The sequence below is a fragment of the Lathyrus oleraceus genome, chromosome 5 (genome assembly GCF_024323335.1).
Source record: "Lathyrus oleraceus cultivar Zhongwan6 chromosome 5, CAAS_Psat_ZW6_1.0, whole genome shotgun sequence".
In the NCBI taxonomy this organism is placed as follows: Eukaryota; Viridiplantae; Streptophyta; class Magnoliopsida; order Fabales; family Fabaceae; genus Lathyrus; species Lathyrus oleraceus.
Genome location: NC_066583.1, coordinates 524,164,108 through 524,181,685, shown reverse-complemented (window position 1 = coordinate 524,181,685; position 17,578 = coordinate 524,164,108).

The following is a 17,578-nucleotide window of genomic DNA, read 5'->3' as shown; positions in this document are numbered from 1 at the left end:
GCCAAAGACCACACTCGCTTGATTGTCATATCAAGGTCCTCCTGTGAGGCAGAGTGGTGTCGTTGTGAAAGCATTTGATGGGTCACGTAAAACCGTGATTGGGGAAGTTGACCTCCCAATCAAAATTGGACCAAGTGATTTCCAAGTTACCTTCCAGGTAGTGGATATCCACCCATCTTATAGTTGTCTCTTAGGCAGACCATGGATTCACGAGGCTGGCGCCGTGACATCCACCCTACACCAGAAGCTGAAATTTGTCAAGAACAAGAAACTGATTGTGGTAGGGGGAGAAAAGGCTCTCCTGGTTAGCCACTTATCTTCTTTCTCATATATTGACGCTGAGGATGAAGTTGGAACTCCGTTCCAAGCTTTATCTATTGATGAACCAATTGAGAAGAAGTCTTCTTCTTTTGCTTCCTATCGTGATGCAAAACTGGCCATTGAATATGGTGCAGTTGCTGGATTAGGGAAGGTGATTGAGCTTGAAGACAATAGATCCCGGGTTGACATTGGCTACTGTTCTGGGGCATTTAATGAGCAAGGGCTGTTCAAGAGTGGAGGATTCATCCATGCTGATCAACCTGAAGAGGATGCAGAAGATCTGAACAATTTTGTCATTCCTGGTGGTGTCTGCCACAATTGGGTCGCTGTAGATGTTCCTACGGTCATCCATAGATCAGAGTAATTGTTCACTTTGTTCAAAACCCTTCTCCCATGCCAAAAGGAGAAGTGATGACACTGTTGGCAGCATTTAATATAATGATATTGCATTCAGTTAATGCATCGTTAAACATTTGTTTTTCCATTTGTTTTCACTTTTTGCTTTTTGCATGAAATCGGTGATCACAAAAAACCCATAAAAACAAGAATAAAAGCAAACATTTTTCATCTGCATAATGATTTGCTTGCTTAAATTCTAAAGTTTTCATTAACCAAAATCATTATGCAGGTTGATCCTAAAACCCATTGAACATAATGATCCAACGCCATCTCCCAATTTTGAATTCCCTGTATTCGAGGCAGAGGAAGATGATGTTGAAGGGATTCCTGATGAGATTTCCCGTCTCCTTGAGCACGAGAGGAAGATCATTCAGCCGCACCTTGAAGATCTGGAAACAGTCAACTTGGGGTCTGAGGATTGTGTTCGTATGGTGAAGATTGGGGCACTTCTTAAAGAGTCTGTCAAGAAGGAATTGATTGAGTTGCTACGAGAATATTCTGATATCTTCGCTTGGTCATATGAAGACATGCCGGGTTTAGATACAGATATTGTGCAACATTTCCTGCCTTTGAAGCCTGAGTGCGTGCCTGTGAAGCAGAAGCTCAGAAGAACTCATCCAGATATGGCAGTGAAGATCAAAGAGGAAGTTCAGAAGCAAATTGATGCGGGGTTTCTGGTGACTTCTACATATCCTCAATGGGTGGCCAATATTGTGCCTGTTCCTAAGAAGGACGGAAAAGTCCGTATATGCGTTGATTACAGAGATTTGAATAAGGCTAGTCCTAAAGATGATTTTCCTCTACCACACATTGATATGTTGGTAGACAATACAGCTAAATTCAAAGTCTTTTCCTTCATGGACGGATTTTCCGGTTATAATCAAATCAAAATGGAACCCGAAGATATGGAGAAGACAACATTCATCACACCTTGGGGAACATTCTGTTATCGAGTGATGCCCTTCGGTTTGAAGAACGCCGGAGCCACGTATCAACGAGCTATGACTACCTTGTTTCATGATACGATGCACAAGGAGATAGAGGTCTATGTTGATGATATGATTGCTAAGTCCCGAACGGAAGTTGAGCATATTGAGCATTTGTTGAAGCTTTTTCAGCGTTTGAGGAAGTTTAGACTTCGTCTGAATCCAAACAAATGTACATTTGGAGTCCGTTCCGGCAAGTTGTTGGGTTTTGTGGTAAGCGAGAGAGGTATTGAAGTTGATCCTGCAAAGGTCAAAGCAATACAAGAGATGCCTGCACCCAAAATTGAGAAGCAAGTCCGAGGTTTTCTTGGCCGCTTGAACTATATTTCCAGATTTATATCCCACATGACTGCCACATGTGCGCCGATATTCAAGCTCCTCCGGAAAGATCAATCTCATGATTGGACCGAGGATTGCCAGAAAGCTTTCGAAAGCATCAAAGAGTATCTGTCTGAACCTCCGATCTTGTCTCCTCCTGTGGAAGGAAGACCTCTGATTATGTACTTAACTGTTCTTGAAGACTCAATGGGTTGTGTACTCGGTCAGCAAGATGAATCAGGGAGGAAAGAATCTGCTATATACTACCTCAGTAAGAAGTTTACTGATTGTGAGTCTCGGTACTCTATGCTTGAGAAGACGTGTTGTGCTTTGGCCTGGGCAGCTAAGCGTTTGCGCCAGTACATGATAAATCATACAACTTGGTTGATATCCAGGATGGATCCAATCAAGTATATTTTTGAGAAGCCCGCTTTAACTGGGAGGATTGCCCGTTGGCAGATGTTGTTGTCTGAGTATGATATCGAGTATCGAGCTCAGAAAGCTATCAAAGGTAGTATCTTGGCTGACCATCTAGCGCACCAGCCGATTGAAGATCACCAGTCTGTTCAGTATGATTTCCCAGACGAGGAGATTCTGTATTTGAAAATGAAAGATTGTGATGAGCCTACACTTAATGAAGGTCCGGAACCTGGTTCCAGATGGACGATGGTGTTTGATGGCGCTGTAAATCAGTACGGAAATGGAATTGGGGCAGTAATCATTACTCCTCATGGCACGCATATTCCGCTTACAGCAAGGCTAACTTTCAAATGCACGAATAATATGGCTGAGTATGAGGCCTGTATTATGGGACTAGAAGAATGTATTGATTTGAGAATCAAGCATCTTGATATATATGGTGATTCGGCCCTAGTTGTTAATCAGATCAAGGGTGAACGGGAGACGAATCATCCCAATCTCATTCCATACCGAGATTATGCAAGAAGGATTTCAACTTTCTTTACAGAAGTTGACTTTCATCATATTCCTCGAGAGGATAATCGGATGGCAGATGCTCTTGCTACGCTTGCTTCAATGATTGTTATCAAGTATTGGAATGAAGTTCCCAATATTGCCGTGATGCGCTTGGATAGACCAGCTCACGTATTTGCAGTTGAAGAAGTCAATGACGACAAGCCTTGGTATTTTGATATCAAGAATTTCCTCCAGAACCAGGTCTACCCGCCTGGGGCATCTGTGAAAGACAGGAAAACCTTGAGAAGGTTGTCAGGCAGTTTCTACCTCAGTGGTGAAGTGCTATATAAGAGAAATTTCGACATGGTTTTGCTCAGATGCGTGGATAGACACGAAGCAAACCTGTTGATGACTGAGGTCCATGAGGGTTCATTTGGCACTCATTCCAATGGACATGCCATGGCTAGGAAGATGTTGAGAGCAGGCTACTATTGGCTGACAATGGAGTCTGACTGCTGCAAATATGTGAAGAAATGCCACAAGTGTCAGATTTATGCGGATAAGATTCATATTCCTCCGACACTTCTGAATGTGATTTCATCACCATGGCCTTTCTCCATGTGGGGAATTGACATGATCGGCATGATTGAACCGAAGGCGTCCAATGGACACAGGTTTATTCTCGTAGCAATTGATTACTTCACCAAATGGGTTGAAGCCGCTTCGTATGCGAATGTGACCAGGCAGGTGGTTGTGAAATTTATCAAGAACCAGCTGATTTGCCGTTATGGTGTGCCAGATAAGATCATTACTGATAATGGATCTAATCTGAATAATAAGATGATGGATGAGTTGTGCACTGAATTCAAGATTGCACACCATAATTCTTCCCCCTACAGACCCAAGATGAATGGGGCTGTTGAAGCTGCTAATAAGAATATCAAGAAGATTATCCAGAAGATGACAATTGCGTACAAAGATTGGCATGAGATGCTGCCATTTGCTTTGCATGGTTATCGTACATCTGTCCGCACTTCAACAGGGGCGACCCCTTTCTCTCTTGTTTACGGCATGGAGGCTGTTCTCCCAGTAGAGGTGGAGATCCCATCAATGAGAGTCTTGATGGAAGCCAAGTTGACTGATGCTGAATGGATTCAGAGTCGTTATGACCAGTTGAATTTGATTGAAGAGAAGCGATTGACTGCCATGTGCCATGGTCAGTTATATCAGCAGAGAATGAAGAAAGCATTCGATAAGAAGGTCAAACCTCGTGTGTTCCGAGAAGGTGACCTCGTGCTCAAGAAAGTCTTGTCTTTCGTGCCCGATTCCAGGGGCAAGTGGACTCCAAACTACGAGGGTCCATATGTTGTTAAAAGAGCCTTTTCAGGCGGTGCTTTGATGCTTACAACAATGGATGGGGAGGATTTCACTCGTCCTGTGAATTCAGATGCAGTCAAGAAATACTTTTCCTAAAAAAAAAGTATATGCAAAAGAGAAACAAAATAGCTCGCTAAGTTGAAAACCCGAAAGGGCGGCTTAGGCAAAAATGAGCGTCTCGGTGGAGAACCCGAAAGGGCGACTTAGGAAAAAATGAGCGTCTCGGTGGAGAACCCGCAAAGGTAATCCAGGCAAAAATTAGAGACATTGAAAAAAAGAAATATATTTGCATCCCACTAGATTGAGTACCTCACCCTGGGGAAATCTAGGCAAAAATTAGGGATTTGGCAAGTAACTGCATCCTGACAAGACTTTCTGTTCCGCAGCCGTCTTTTCGTCAGATATTCTCGATTCATCGTCAACCGAAGCTTCGAATACATCGAGATTCACATTGGTAAAGAAAGGATCATTATGTTCAATGTAGCCCTCTTCCAATATATATCACTGATTTCAAATTTGTACAGATCTATGGAGTCTTGCCATTTGCAGGCTACCATTCCATCAAATCAATTTGAGCTTTTTATCCAATTATTTGCACTCTTATTTGTTTCAATTCAATAAATGTTTTGCATGTTTTAATTGATAAAATGTCATTGTTTTAAACAAATAAATTTTTCAAATTTTTGTTTTAAACAAAGTGAACATTCACAATGATGAAGGGATACTCAAGAATTTCTCAGTGCTCTCCCGAGGGTAGCACGATTCCCAACAGGTAAGACATTGGTTCATATTCCTGGCATTGGTTGTATCCTCTTTATCCTGCTTTTTGTTGGGGTTGCTCCCCAAGCAGAGCTTTTGTTAGGGTTGTTCCCTAAGAAGAGGGTTGTTGAAGACTTCGTTTTCTTCTCTAGCAGTTTCCTCTCCCCAGCATGGGTGTTTTCCGTTTGGAAATTTCGGTAGTGGGTGGTTTGAGACCCCGGTACCCTGTCACTCTCCCCAGTGCAATCGCCAGTGGAGTTGTGGTTTTTCTCCCCGGCATGGATGCTTTCCTGTTGAAGATTCAATGGTTGGTGGATTGACATCCCGGTACTTTACCGCTTTCCCCAGCATTGTTGCAAGTTGAGTTGTTGCTTCTTTCCTCAGCACAGTCGATAGTGGGATCTGTGATATATCCCCAGAGCAGAATGTTGTGGAAGACTTTGTTTGCCCCAGTAGTACTCCCTTCCCCGGCCAAGTTGCCAACGGAGTTGCTATATCTCCCCATCAGTACACTTATTCCTTCAGCAGGGCAGTGATTGTGTTCCTCCTCAGCAGTTGTGGGTGTTCTCAGAAGGTGTAGTATTTGGTGGTTGATCCCCAACTCTCTTCCGTATCCCGCAGTGGATTCTTCAACGGATCTCCCCAGGAGACGTCGGTAAATTTGTGGTTTGGTGGATCGTGTTTGTGCAAAATCCCCAATAGAGTGGGTATTCCTCAATAGAGTCAGGATTGTATCTGAACATTCCCCTCAGAATCTCCGCCAGAGTTGGAAACCTCTGTTTTCCCCAGTAGGGTTAGTTGGTGATCTATCATCCATAGATTTGGTTGATTCCCTGATTGCTTTTGATCCCCAGTAGAGTGGCTTGTTGCAGAATCTACTTGTGTGATCTTTTCTTCCTCCTCAGTGGGTTGTTCCCCAAAGGAATGGATATTTGTGTTCTCCCCAGGTAGAGTTGCTTATGCAGCCAGATTCTATGTGGATGATCTGTTCTCCCTCAGTGGGTTGTTCCCCCAGTGGAGTTATGTAGAGTTGCTTTCATAGCAGTGAGCTCTTGTTCCCCTGCAGATATTTTGGGATTTATCCCATTCCCCGACAGATTTGTCTTTGTGGCCGTTGTTGCCTGTTGTGACTTTCTGTACTCCAGTTAGGTTGTTTGTTGATCCATTACTCAGAGATTTTGTGATGTCTCCGATCTTTTGCCTTCCCGCAGATATTTGCTTTTCAGCTTGAAGATCTCCTGCAGATTGGCTTCTCAGTTGGACCTCCTTGGTCTTCCCTGGAAGTATAGTACCGGGCGTTTGATTCCTGGGCTTGTTTGTGTTAGATATGTCTGTTTTGTCAGCATTCATCAAACATTAATCACGCATATTCAGGCATACTCATAAACATTCAGATATTCATGTTGCATTTTTTTTGCCATATATCTTTTGTTTGTTGTTTCCTGCTATGGTGATATAGATCTCCTTTATAGATCTCCCAAAGCAGATGTCGGGTGTTTAATCTCTCAAAATAGAGTCAGCCCTTAAGCAGAAAGTGTTTATCCTTTCCTGCCATTTCCCCACTGAGATACATCCTCATGGATGACGGTTGTTTCCGTTCCCTCCCAACACACATTGGGACGGGTTTGCCCTTTTGAGTTATATCCTCATCAGGACGAGTCTTGATTCAGTCCGCCTTTTTGGTTCGATCCTAAATTGGCCTTTTTCAACTGTCTCTTGCGCTTCACTGCGGCATAAATGAATAGTTGCTTACAAACCGGCGCTCATTCATCTTATCCTCAGTAGAATGTTTGGCCTTCTGCCTACAAACCAGCAGTTATAAGTCCTATCTTTGCGGTTTTCTACCTACGAACCGGTAGTTATAAACCCTGTTTTCTCCCCTAACGGAGTCAACTTTGTTGTCCATCCCAACCGATGACAATTCCCCTTCTATGGTTTTCTATCCGATCTTTGGTAGATGTAATCCCCTATTTGTGGTTATCTTCATCTAGTTATTCGATGTTGATTTTCCCTTTGTTTGGATAAGTCGCTTGAATAAGCACTTATATCCCCAGCAAATCTTTTGTGGATAATTGCCGTATGCTAGCAATTTTATCCCCAACGGGTCCCTTCACCGTTTGTCAGTGATTGTGTTCCCTGGATCGTTGATTTTCATCAATGTATCCCCGACGAGTCTCCTTTCGTTTACCCTCTTGTTGGTAATGTCTGTTGCTCCCTTTGATTGGTCATCTTTATATACCTAGTTTGGTATCCCGATGCCTTTCGTTTCCGGATTTTATCCCATAAACAACCTACAACCCGGTTAAGGATAATCTTCCTATCAAGGTTATTATTCACGTTTTGACGGCTATGAATAATATATCTCATGCGCTCTTCAGTCGAAGCCTTTTGTGTTTCCCTAGTCGAGTAAGATTCGTTATTTCCCTTTGCGGAGACGAATATTTGTTGTTTCGGATAATTGTCGGATGCTTGCAATGTATCCCTTTGAGTTGTCTTTCGTTTACCCGTATGCTTGGTATCGATTGTCTCTCTTTTCTGGTTGATCACCTATTATATACCCTAACCGGTATCTCTGGTGTCTCTTCCTTTTCGAGTATATTATTCACGTTCTGACGGTAATGAATAATATATCTCTTTCACTCTTTGGTTGGAGTCCTTTGTTGATCTTCCCCAGTAGAGTAAGATTCGCATTCCTTGTGGAATCAAATGTCCATCCTATAAACAGGACTGCTTTTCTAGCTTTCTTCGGGGTGATGAGTGTTTTGGAACACAAACCAATTCACGTTTCCGGATTTTATCCTATAAATAACCTACAACTTGGTTCAGGATAATTTTTCATGCGAGTATATTATCTACGTTTTGACGGCTATAGATAATATATCTCATGCACTCTTTGGTTGAATCCTTTGTTTGTTTCCCCAACTGAGTAAGATTTGCATTCTTTACAGAATCAAATGTCCATCCTATAAACAAGTCTGCTTTTCTAGCTTTCTTCAGGATGATGAGTGTTTTGGAACACACACCAATTCACGCCTTGGTCGGTCACCTGTTACATACCTACAACCCGGTATCCTTGGTGTTTCCTTCCTTTCTGCTCCCTATTATGACCTTGGTCCCCTGTGGAGTCAGATGTTCCTGAGTTGATGTACCTTTTTCAGGTCTTTCTCAGATGTTTGGTTGATTGATATCTCTCACCCTTATACCGGTCTTAGATATTCATTCTTCCTGAGTTCGTTACCCTTATACCGGTAACACCTCATTTCCTTGTTGCTTTTCCCCGTGAGAGTCTCTTTGTTAGACATTCTCCAGTGGAGTTTCCTGTTGTGATTTTTACCCTTTGCTGTATTGGCGTTTGTCGCATTACGCGAAAAACCGGCGGGAAAACAAGAACAACAGAGCCGCCACCGTGCGTTATTTATCCCAAAAGAGGGAAAGGAAACGCTCAGAGTAAACCTGGAAAAAGCATGGTCTCGCGACCAAAGAGAATGGGATCGGGAGTCGGTTATGCGAAGGGAAGGTATTAGCACCCCTACGCATCCGTCGTACTCGACGGGATCCACGCACCATAGGAAGGAAAATGGTTGCTAAAAACTGCTCAAAACAAACATCTACACAGGCTGAAAGAGACACAAGAAAACAAACAAGGATGACTCGGCAGGATATCGCATCCTGGGCCTACTTAGTCTGTCAAGCATAGACATCAGAGTCTAAGTAGTTCGGACTGGGGAAACGACACATGCTCGCTAGGATGTCGCATCCTATGCATACGTATCTCCTTTGGACGAAGGAGAATCAGAGCATTCGTAGCTCGGCCAACACGCACACAAACAAACACTGGCAAAGGCAAACGTGGAGCCTGAATGCCAATCACTGGACTTACATCAGCATCCAAACCAAGCACACACAAGAAGGCAAACGTGGAGCCTGAATGCCAATCACTGGGCTTACATCAGCATCCGAACCAAAAACACGCACTAACACTGGAACCCGAATGCCACTCGATGGACTTACATCAGCTTCCAAGCACACAACAAGAAGAAGGGTCTCGATTGCAACCAAGGCAAGAGAAAGGGAAGGTCTCAATCGCAACGAGGGCGAGAGAAAAGAATTAGTGTTAGTGGTTAGTCAAACTCGACAAGACATCGCATCTCGTGCCTACGTATCTCATCTGGACATGAGAATCAGAGTTGCCGTAGTTCGGCTAAACTATTCCTATTGGTTTGTGTTTTTTAAGTGGACAACGTCACTACGCAATCTACCTGATGCTCGACCTTTGGAGACTTACTCACCTGTAGTAGAAGGAGTTGACGTATCCTTAAGAGGGGATAATGTTTGTTTGTGTTTTAGGAAAACTCAAGCAAGAAAGGAAGTCCTATACGAAGGAACCGTGCTACCTTAATTGACATGCAAACGAGACTACGCGGAGTCTAGCAAACCTAGGGGATACAATCACACCACACAAACATATACAGCATGAAATAAACACACCAACAAGGGGCTCAAACATCAGGGCTAGGCTTTAGTCGAGGGGTCATATCAACCTCAACAAACAAGCCTCTGTATCGGGGTAAGGTTAGCTCTTAACCTTGACATTGAGGGTCAAGGTGAAGCTGATGAAAGGTGAGTGAAGATGAGACTTCACAGCTCTTATCCCTGGTTAGGGAGAGCTTCAGACAAAGGAGCGTGGGTTCAGAATGTGGGAACCCTTCTACGCTCAAGACTCTGACACAACTGTACATTGTACAAGATCTTGGGTTTGTGTCCCAATGCATCAACACAGTGGTGTGAGCAGAGGGACGACTCAACAGAATAGTGGGAGATAGATTGCATATCTCTTTGATCCACCAATTGCCTCGTAGAGGTCTTTACCTGCTTGGCACAAAATATAAACAACCACAAACATCGCCTCTTAAGGAGGACTTCAGACAGTTGCCTGGCCAAGTAACAGGCCAGGTCTTCCAGACTACATGAAGTCAGAAGATTATACCTCAGTGGTAAGCAACCACAAGCTAGCAAAGCAAAGTTCAAAATGAACTCAAAGCCACTTAGGTACCTGTGAAAAAATCTAAAACAATCAGTTAAACTGTATAGACAAACAACCAACAGTCAATATTAAACAGACAGACAAAGCGTCATCAGACAATGAGCAAGGCACAAGCACAAGTGAATTTGTTCTCAAAGCCTACAAAACAACACAATGTTAGCCAACATCAACCAATAATCAGGCTTAAATGAATGAGGCACTCCAATCATGGCAATGTGCCTTTGAACCTGAAATCCATAATCCAAACAGTGAGTCCAAACCACTAGGTCAAAGCCTAGGGTCAAAAGAGGGAAAAAATCCAGAACAGAAGCTGATACTCCACATGAAATTCATTTACTCAAGTGATAACATGTCCTAAAATTAAGGGAGCACGCAAGATTGAATTATTTCTAAGCCTAGGAGTAGAATAGTCATTTCACAATTAGGGATTAATATTGAATTAAATTTCTATTCTAAGATCCTAATTAGAATCAATTAAAATCTAAGCTAGATCTAATATTCTAAAAAAATCCAAGAGATTATCTAATTCTAATAATATTTCTAATTGTTTCTAAAATTCTAGGCTAATATCCTAATTAACTTTTTCTAATTATTAACAGCAACTAAACAAGTAACCTACTAACCACACCTACTTATTTCAAAAAAAACTATTAGGCTATTCTAAACATCATGCTAAATCAACAAATTCTAATGATAAAATTCTGAAATTTATTTCTAATAATATCACAATTAATCCTAATTACTAGTTAACCTAATTAACTATTGTAAAAAACCAAGCCATGGATTACTCAGAAATTCAGCAAACTGGGCCTAAAGGCTAAGCCCACACTGAGGGGGTATGGATAGCGAAAGGAGCATGGAAATACCGAAGGCTCGGGCCTAAGGCCCAACCAAACCCAAGGCTGCATCAACGGGATGTATATCCCTTCTTCGCCTTCCTGTGAACAAAATGTCTCTAAGGAAAAATGGAAACAACGCGTGTTTAAACAACTCCGCCACGCCGGAGCTCATCGCCGGTGACGGCGGAGCTCCTATCACCCCAAAACCATGTCAATACAGCGAAATTCCAAACCGAACCTACGCACGGGAATAGTTTCCCTTAACTCTCCATAATCCGTCCGAATCGAGGATGTCCTTCCAAGAAACCAAACTCTCACAGGCGAAATCACACGGAGGATTCGCGTCAACTCAAACAACTAGCTTAGGGTTCACGATCTCTAAGAACGACTCCACAATACGGTGGCGAATTTATGCCGAACTAAAGGGAAAAGATAAATACCTCCGATGTGAATTCCGACGAGGATGAGCTGAAGAAGATGGACGTGGTTTTATTGACGGTGAAGCGCCGACGATGACCGAGTGAAGTAGACGCCGGTGTTGGATCCAGAGGCGTACGCGAGCAATCGAGGCGTATAATGAGTGATTTCTCCGTGTCGGACTTCCGTCGGTCCTTCCGTTTACGTTCAGCCGCAAAGAGGCGTTCGTCACCGGTTCAGATCGAACCGATACCGGTATTCCGAAGTTGTTAATGATGTTCACAGGTGATTATCCTTCCTCTTCCGTATGAATCTTTTGCGCTATATTCCTGCTTCTTCCCTATGGATTCTCGCGGTTGTTTCTTCTTCTTCAGTTTCTTTCTTGGAGTGATTCTGGTGAGATGTTGATTGTTGATGGTGAAGGTGTCGTGAATTTGTTACGGTGGTTGAAGCTTCTGTGAGTATGGTTGAAGATTGATGCAGTGAATGTCGTTGAAGAATCGAGGTGGAAGTGGAGGTTGAAGCGGTGGTTTAGCTCTGCCGTGTAGAGCTTCGAATGATGAAGCTCCCACAACAATGGAGGATGAGCGTGTACTGAAGGTGAGGATTGAGTGCAGAAGCTTTTTGGAATCAGGGAAAAATCTTCCGAACCCAATGATTGGCAATGATTGCCTCTTATATAGGCTTGATCCAAGGGGCAAATTGGAGAATTGGATCTGGGTTGTTAGATCCTGATTTTTGCCAGCTGGATTTAAGTGAAGGTGAGTTTTGAATTAAGTCACGTGGTTTTTACCACAAGTTCAAATTTCTAATCCATTTGCCTTCAATCTTTTGACCCATGGATAACTGAATTGATTTACGTTGGGTGACTTGCTTCTTTACCTGAACTGCTCTTTCATGAACTGTTTATTATTTTGAAACTCATTGATTTGAATTGAACTGCATTTTGGATTGTAGGTCTGTGTTGGTATGCTCAGATAGCTCGCCCTGTCTCTGCAGGTTTTTCTTGGCTTTGGTTTTGCAACAGGGTAATTACCATGATTATGACTCAAATTCCATTTCTTGCCTTGCATTTGACAACTGTTATGGATTTTGCTGGGGTAGTCATTAGAATCACATCGGTCTCCTTCTGCAGGTATTCTATGATAGAAGTGCATGTGCATTCAAGGTTTAATTCGTAGAATAAATTGCAACAAAGTGTTGCGAAATTCTGCAATACTTCATGACAGGTTGGACATGGTAAGTGAGATGCCGAATCCAAACTCGTTCAGAAATATTTTCTTTTCATGAACAGCCACGCACTAGATGAAATTCTCCACTTCCTCCTCTTTTTAATTCCATTCACCAAATAGAAAGTAAAACAGTATCCTAAATCATTCTTCTCCTGTGATGCTAAACTATTCTTTGTAGCAGCATAAATCTTTCTTTCGTCCTTGAGCTTCAACTTAAACAAAGGCATGCCATTTGTTACTGTAAGTTGCAAGGGACCTTGGATTGATGATACCTTGCTCTTATCATCCTGAATTGAATTCTTTAATTGCAGGTCCTATTTCTGTTTGACATTGTGCCAAATGGTTTTCCTTGCAGGCTGCTGCAGGATGATGGCAGGATGGTAGCATCGAGTCTCGGACCAAACTCAGGAGCATTCTTTCGTTCAAATGGCCAATGTAAGTGTAGTATCAAATCATGTGACTGTGAAGCTTGGTTTTGGCGCACGCAAGTCCCTGTTAGCAGTGCAGCATCATGGTTGGCAAAAATCACAAGACCAAGTCATGGTGAGGTACACATGAAGTTGAAAATGAGACAAGCTACTTGGACATGAAGATACAAAGTCAAACCCCTCAAAAACGACTCTTGGATGATAAATCACGGGAAAAGAGCTAGATTAGGCCTTAGATGGTTAAAAATGGATGAGTTGACTTTGGTCAAAGTTGACCAAAAAGTCAACCGTTGACCAAAGTCAACAACTGGTTAAAGCTTATTTTTTTTGTATTTTCCCCAATGCTTGTACATTTGTGATGAATTGTAAGTGATTGTGAATGAATGTGAGATTTTGACTTGATCTTGACACTTGAAATTACTTCTTGAATATGAATGGATATTTGTAATTATCATGAATCAAGACTTGACTTCGTATCGGATTAATTAAAACCTGACATGGAATGCCTTACATGACAGGGCCAATGAACTCTTCACAGATGAATCAATACCTGACTTAAGGGTTTGAGTTGACTTTGGTCAAAGTTGACCAAAAAGTCAACCGTTGGTCAAAAAGTCAACTATTGGTTAACACACCTCTCTTTGCATTCTTTCATGTAACGGACCCGTCATGATCATGTAATGAATGGAATTTCTTCACCTAAATGAACTAGGAACAAGAAGTTGCTAAATGCCATTTGACCAAGCAAGGAGATCAAGCATCTTGAATGATGATGTACCAGCCGAACTAGGATTAGGAGGCCACAATATAGGAGTTTGACCTGATTAGGGTATGGAACCATGACCAAGTAAAGGCCTTTAAATCAGGGTCTTGATCCCTCCAGAACCCACCATTGACACCAAATTTAAGCATAATACCCGAACATCTCTACACTGGGCTTCGATTGGGGCCACCCCGAATCCACTGAGAAATCCTAGTTTCCACTAGGTGTAAGAATAAAGCTCTGAATTCAAGTCGCTGCTCTCTTGTTTTGAACCTTGCTTATGTAGATGAAATGCATGCTTATGATGATATGCAAATGTTACTAACCTAGAAATGAAATGGATGTACAAATGGGGGGTGCAAATTTGAGGTGCTACAGCTGCCCCTATTCAATCAACTGGGAACCCGAATGGATGAGAGCAATGGCTGTCAGACTTTCAGGGTAAACAGGGATTGAATACCAAGTACCGTAGAAATTTGCACACTGCTGGGAATTTTCTTCTTGTTGTTTTTTTTTCCTTTTTCTTCAAAAGTACAGCCACATCCAGACATCGACACACAATGACTGGGATCATAAATCTCAACTAGATGCCAACGGACAACTAGGAAAAACTCAACGTTTACCAAGACCAACGGAGAGGTAAATCGACTCTACTGAGGATAACCAGGAAAGGATACAACCATACGTCAGCGGACGTAATGGGGAAAAACTCAACGTTTACCAAGACCAACGGAGAGGTAACCAGACATCATAAGATGAATGGGAACAGAAATCATCTCAACTAGATGCCAACGGACAACTAGGAAACACTCAACGTTTACCAAAACCAACGGAGAGGTAACTCAACTCTACTGGGGATAACCAGGAAAGGATACAACCATACGTCAGCGGACGTAATGGGGAAAAACTCAACGTTTACCAAGACCAACAGAGAGGTAACCAATCATTAATGAATGACTGGAAGGATAGCGATACAACCATACGTCAGCGGACGAAATGGGAAAGACTCAACGTTTACCAAGACCAACGGAGAGGTGACCAGACATCATAGGATGAATGGGAAGACTCGACCAGACGTCATAGGACGAAAGGGAGAAGCTCGACGTTTATCGACACCAACGGAGAAGGAGAAAACTCAACCAGACGTCATAGGACGAAAGGGAGACTCAACGTTTATCGACACCAACGGAGAAGGAGAAAACTCAGCCAGACGTCATAGGACGAAAGGGAGACTCAACGTTTATCGACACCAACGGAGAAGGAGAAAACTCAGCCAGACGTCATAGGACGAAAGGGAGACTCAACGTTTATCGACACCAACGGAGAAGGAGAAAACTCAACCAGACGTCATAGGACGAAAGGGAGACTCAACGTTTATCGACACCAACGGAGAAGGAGAAAACTCAGCCAGACGTCATAGGACGAAAGGGAGACCACAACCGGACACCAAATAGGACGTCTACTGGGGATTCTGGCTGGGAAATCAACCAGACATTAATGAATGACTGGGAATAGGGTATACAATCAGACGTCATCGGACGAATGAGAAAAACACAACGTTTATCGAAACCAACGGGGAGGTAAATCCACTTGGGGAAGGGTACAACTAGACGTCATAGGACGAATAGGAAAAACTCGACGTTTATCGACACCAACGGAGAGGAGAGAACTCTGAGGGGAATCATATGGTATTACCAAATGATCTGTAGGGAATAAGCAACTAGACATCATCGGACGACTAGGAAAAACTCGACGTTTATCGACACCAACGGAGAGGAGGTTCAACTGGGGAAGACCCTGTGGGGAAGGATATCAACTATACGCCAACGGACGCATAGGAAAAACTCGACGTTTATCGACACCAACGGAGAGGAGGACTCTTCTAGGGAGAGCGAACACAACCAAATCATCAATGGATGATGGGGAAAAACTCGACGTTTATCGACACCAACGGAGAGGAGGAAGCTCTTCACTAGGGAAGGAAGGACGACATTACGAACATCGAAAGATGATGTTTACCGTCACCAAAGAAGACCAGACACTACGCATGACTGGGAAATCACCGAAAGATGGTGTTTACCGACACCAAAGAAATAACACACGCGGGTGCTGACAGGATACTGACATCTACATGCCTGGGCAAGGCTACACACTTGCATGGGATCTCACTGGGGAACAAGGTCACTACAGCGAGCAAACAGGAAGGAACACCAAAGATACCGGGTTGTAGGCAGAAAACAGGTGACCGACCAAAGCGTGAATTGGTTTGTGCCAAAACACTCAACATCCTGAAGAGGGCTAGAAAGCAGTCTTGTTAAAGGATGGGCATTCGATTCCACAAGGAATACGAATCTTACTCGACTGGGGAGGACGACTTCGACCCAAGAGCGCATGAGACATATTATCTATAGCCGTCAAAACGTAGATAATAGACTCGCATGGAAGATTATCCATAACCGGGTTGTAGGTTGTTAGATGGATAAGCGACCGAAAAGAAAGGCATCGGGTACCAGGAATAGGTATGCAAAAGATGACCAATCAAAAGAGGATGAAGTTGCTTACTCGGAGCAAATATCCAAAAGGAAGGGGAAGACCCACTGGGGACAATACTGCTTGATCAAGGCAAGTATCCAGAGGGGAAAAGAATATCAATACCGCAAACTGGATACTGATAACTGCAAAGAGGGGATTACATCTATCGGTTAGTAGGTAGAAAACCACGGGAAAGTAACCAGTCATCGATAAGATGAGCACACAGGGTTAACTCCACCAAGGGGATGAAAGTGGGATTTTACAACTACCAGCTAATAGGTAGAAAACCACAAAGATAGGACTTACAACTACCGGGTTGTAGGTAGAAGCCACAAATTCCGCTGAGGAAGATGAATGAGTACCGGTTAGTGAGCCACTATTCATTCATGCCCCAGGGCAACACAAGAGACAGTCAACAAGAAGCCAATTTAGGATCGATCCAAAAAGGCAAACTGAAACAAGACTCATCCTAATGAGGAAAGAACTCAATAGGGAAAACCCACCCCATTAGGGAGGGAACGGAAGCAACCGTCATCCACGAGGATGTATCTCAGTGGGGAAATGGCAGGAAAGGGTGGACACTTTCTGCTTAAGGGGTAGACTCTACATGGAGAGATCAGACACACCCACATCTACTAGGAGGCTACTGGGTAGAACCAGGTTTTTCTTTCACCAACGGATGAGGAAATAAACCTCTCTGGGGGTACCAATCCTGAGTGCCGTCAGGAGCAACTGTAGCGAAAGCGCTGTACAGACGTCGAACAAGAAGTTGCCTCTGCCGGGGAGACGGTCTGATCGGGTTAACACATGAATGCATATGTTTGAATTTTTCTATGGCGTAATGCTCCATTATGAATGGAAATGCTACGCCTTTGAGGATGCAATGATTACTATATGCAAAATGCAAAATGAACTCCGGCTAGGGAGCCGAACTGATCAGATACTCCAACTCTGTGGGGAGACTTTGCTGAGGAAATCTGCTTGAAGAATACTCCGCGGGGAGAGCCTTGTTGGGGAAATGCTTTGCGGAGAAAGCACTGACTTCTCACTCATGCTGGAGAAAACAAAACTGATGCCGGGACAGGATAAACTCTGCTGGGGAACATCCTTCATAATCCAAATCCACTCGGGGACTCTGCTCGGGAAGCGAATAAACAATACTCCGCTGGGGAAGTAGACCAGGCAACTCTTCAGGGATAGTACTCGCCAGGGAGTAACAAGACATCTTTACCAGAGATTGATAAAGCG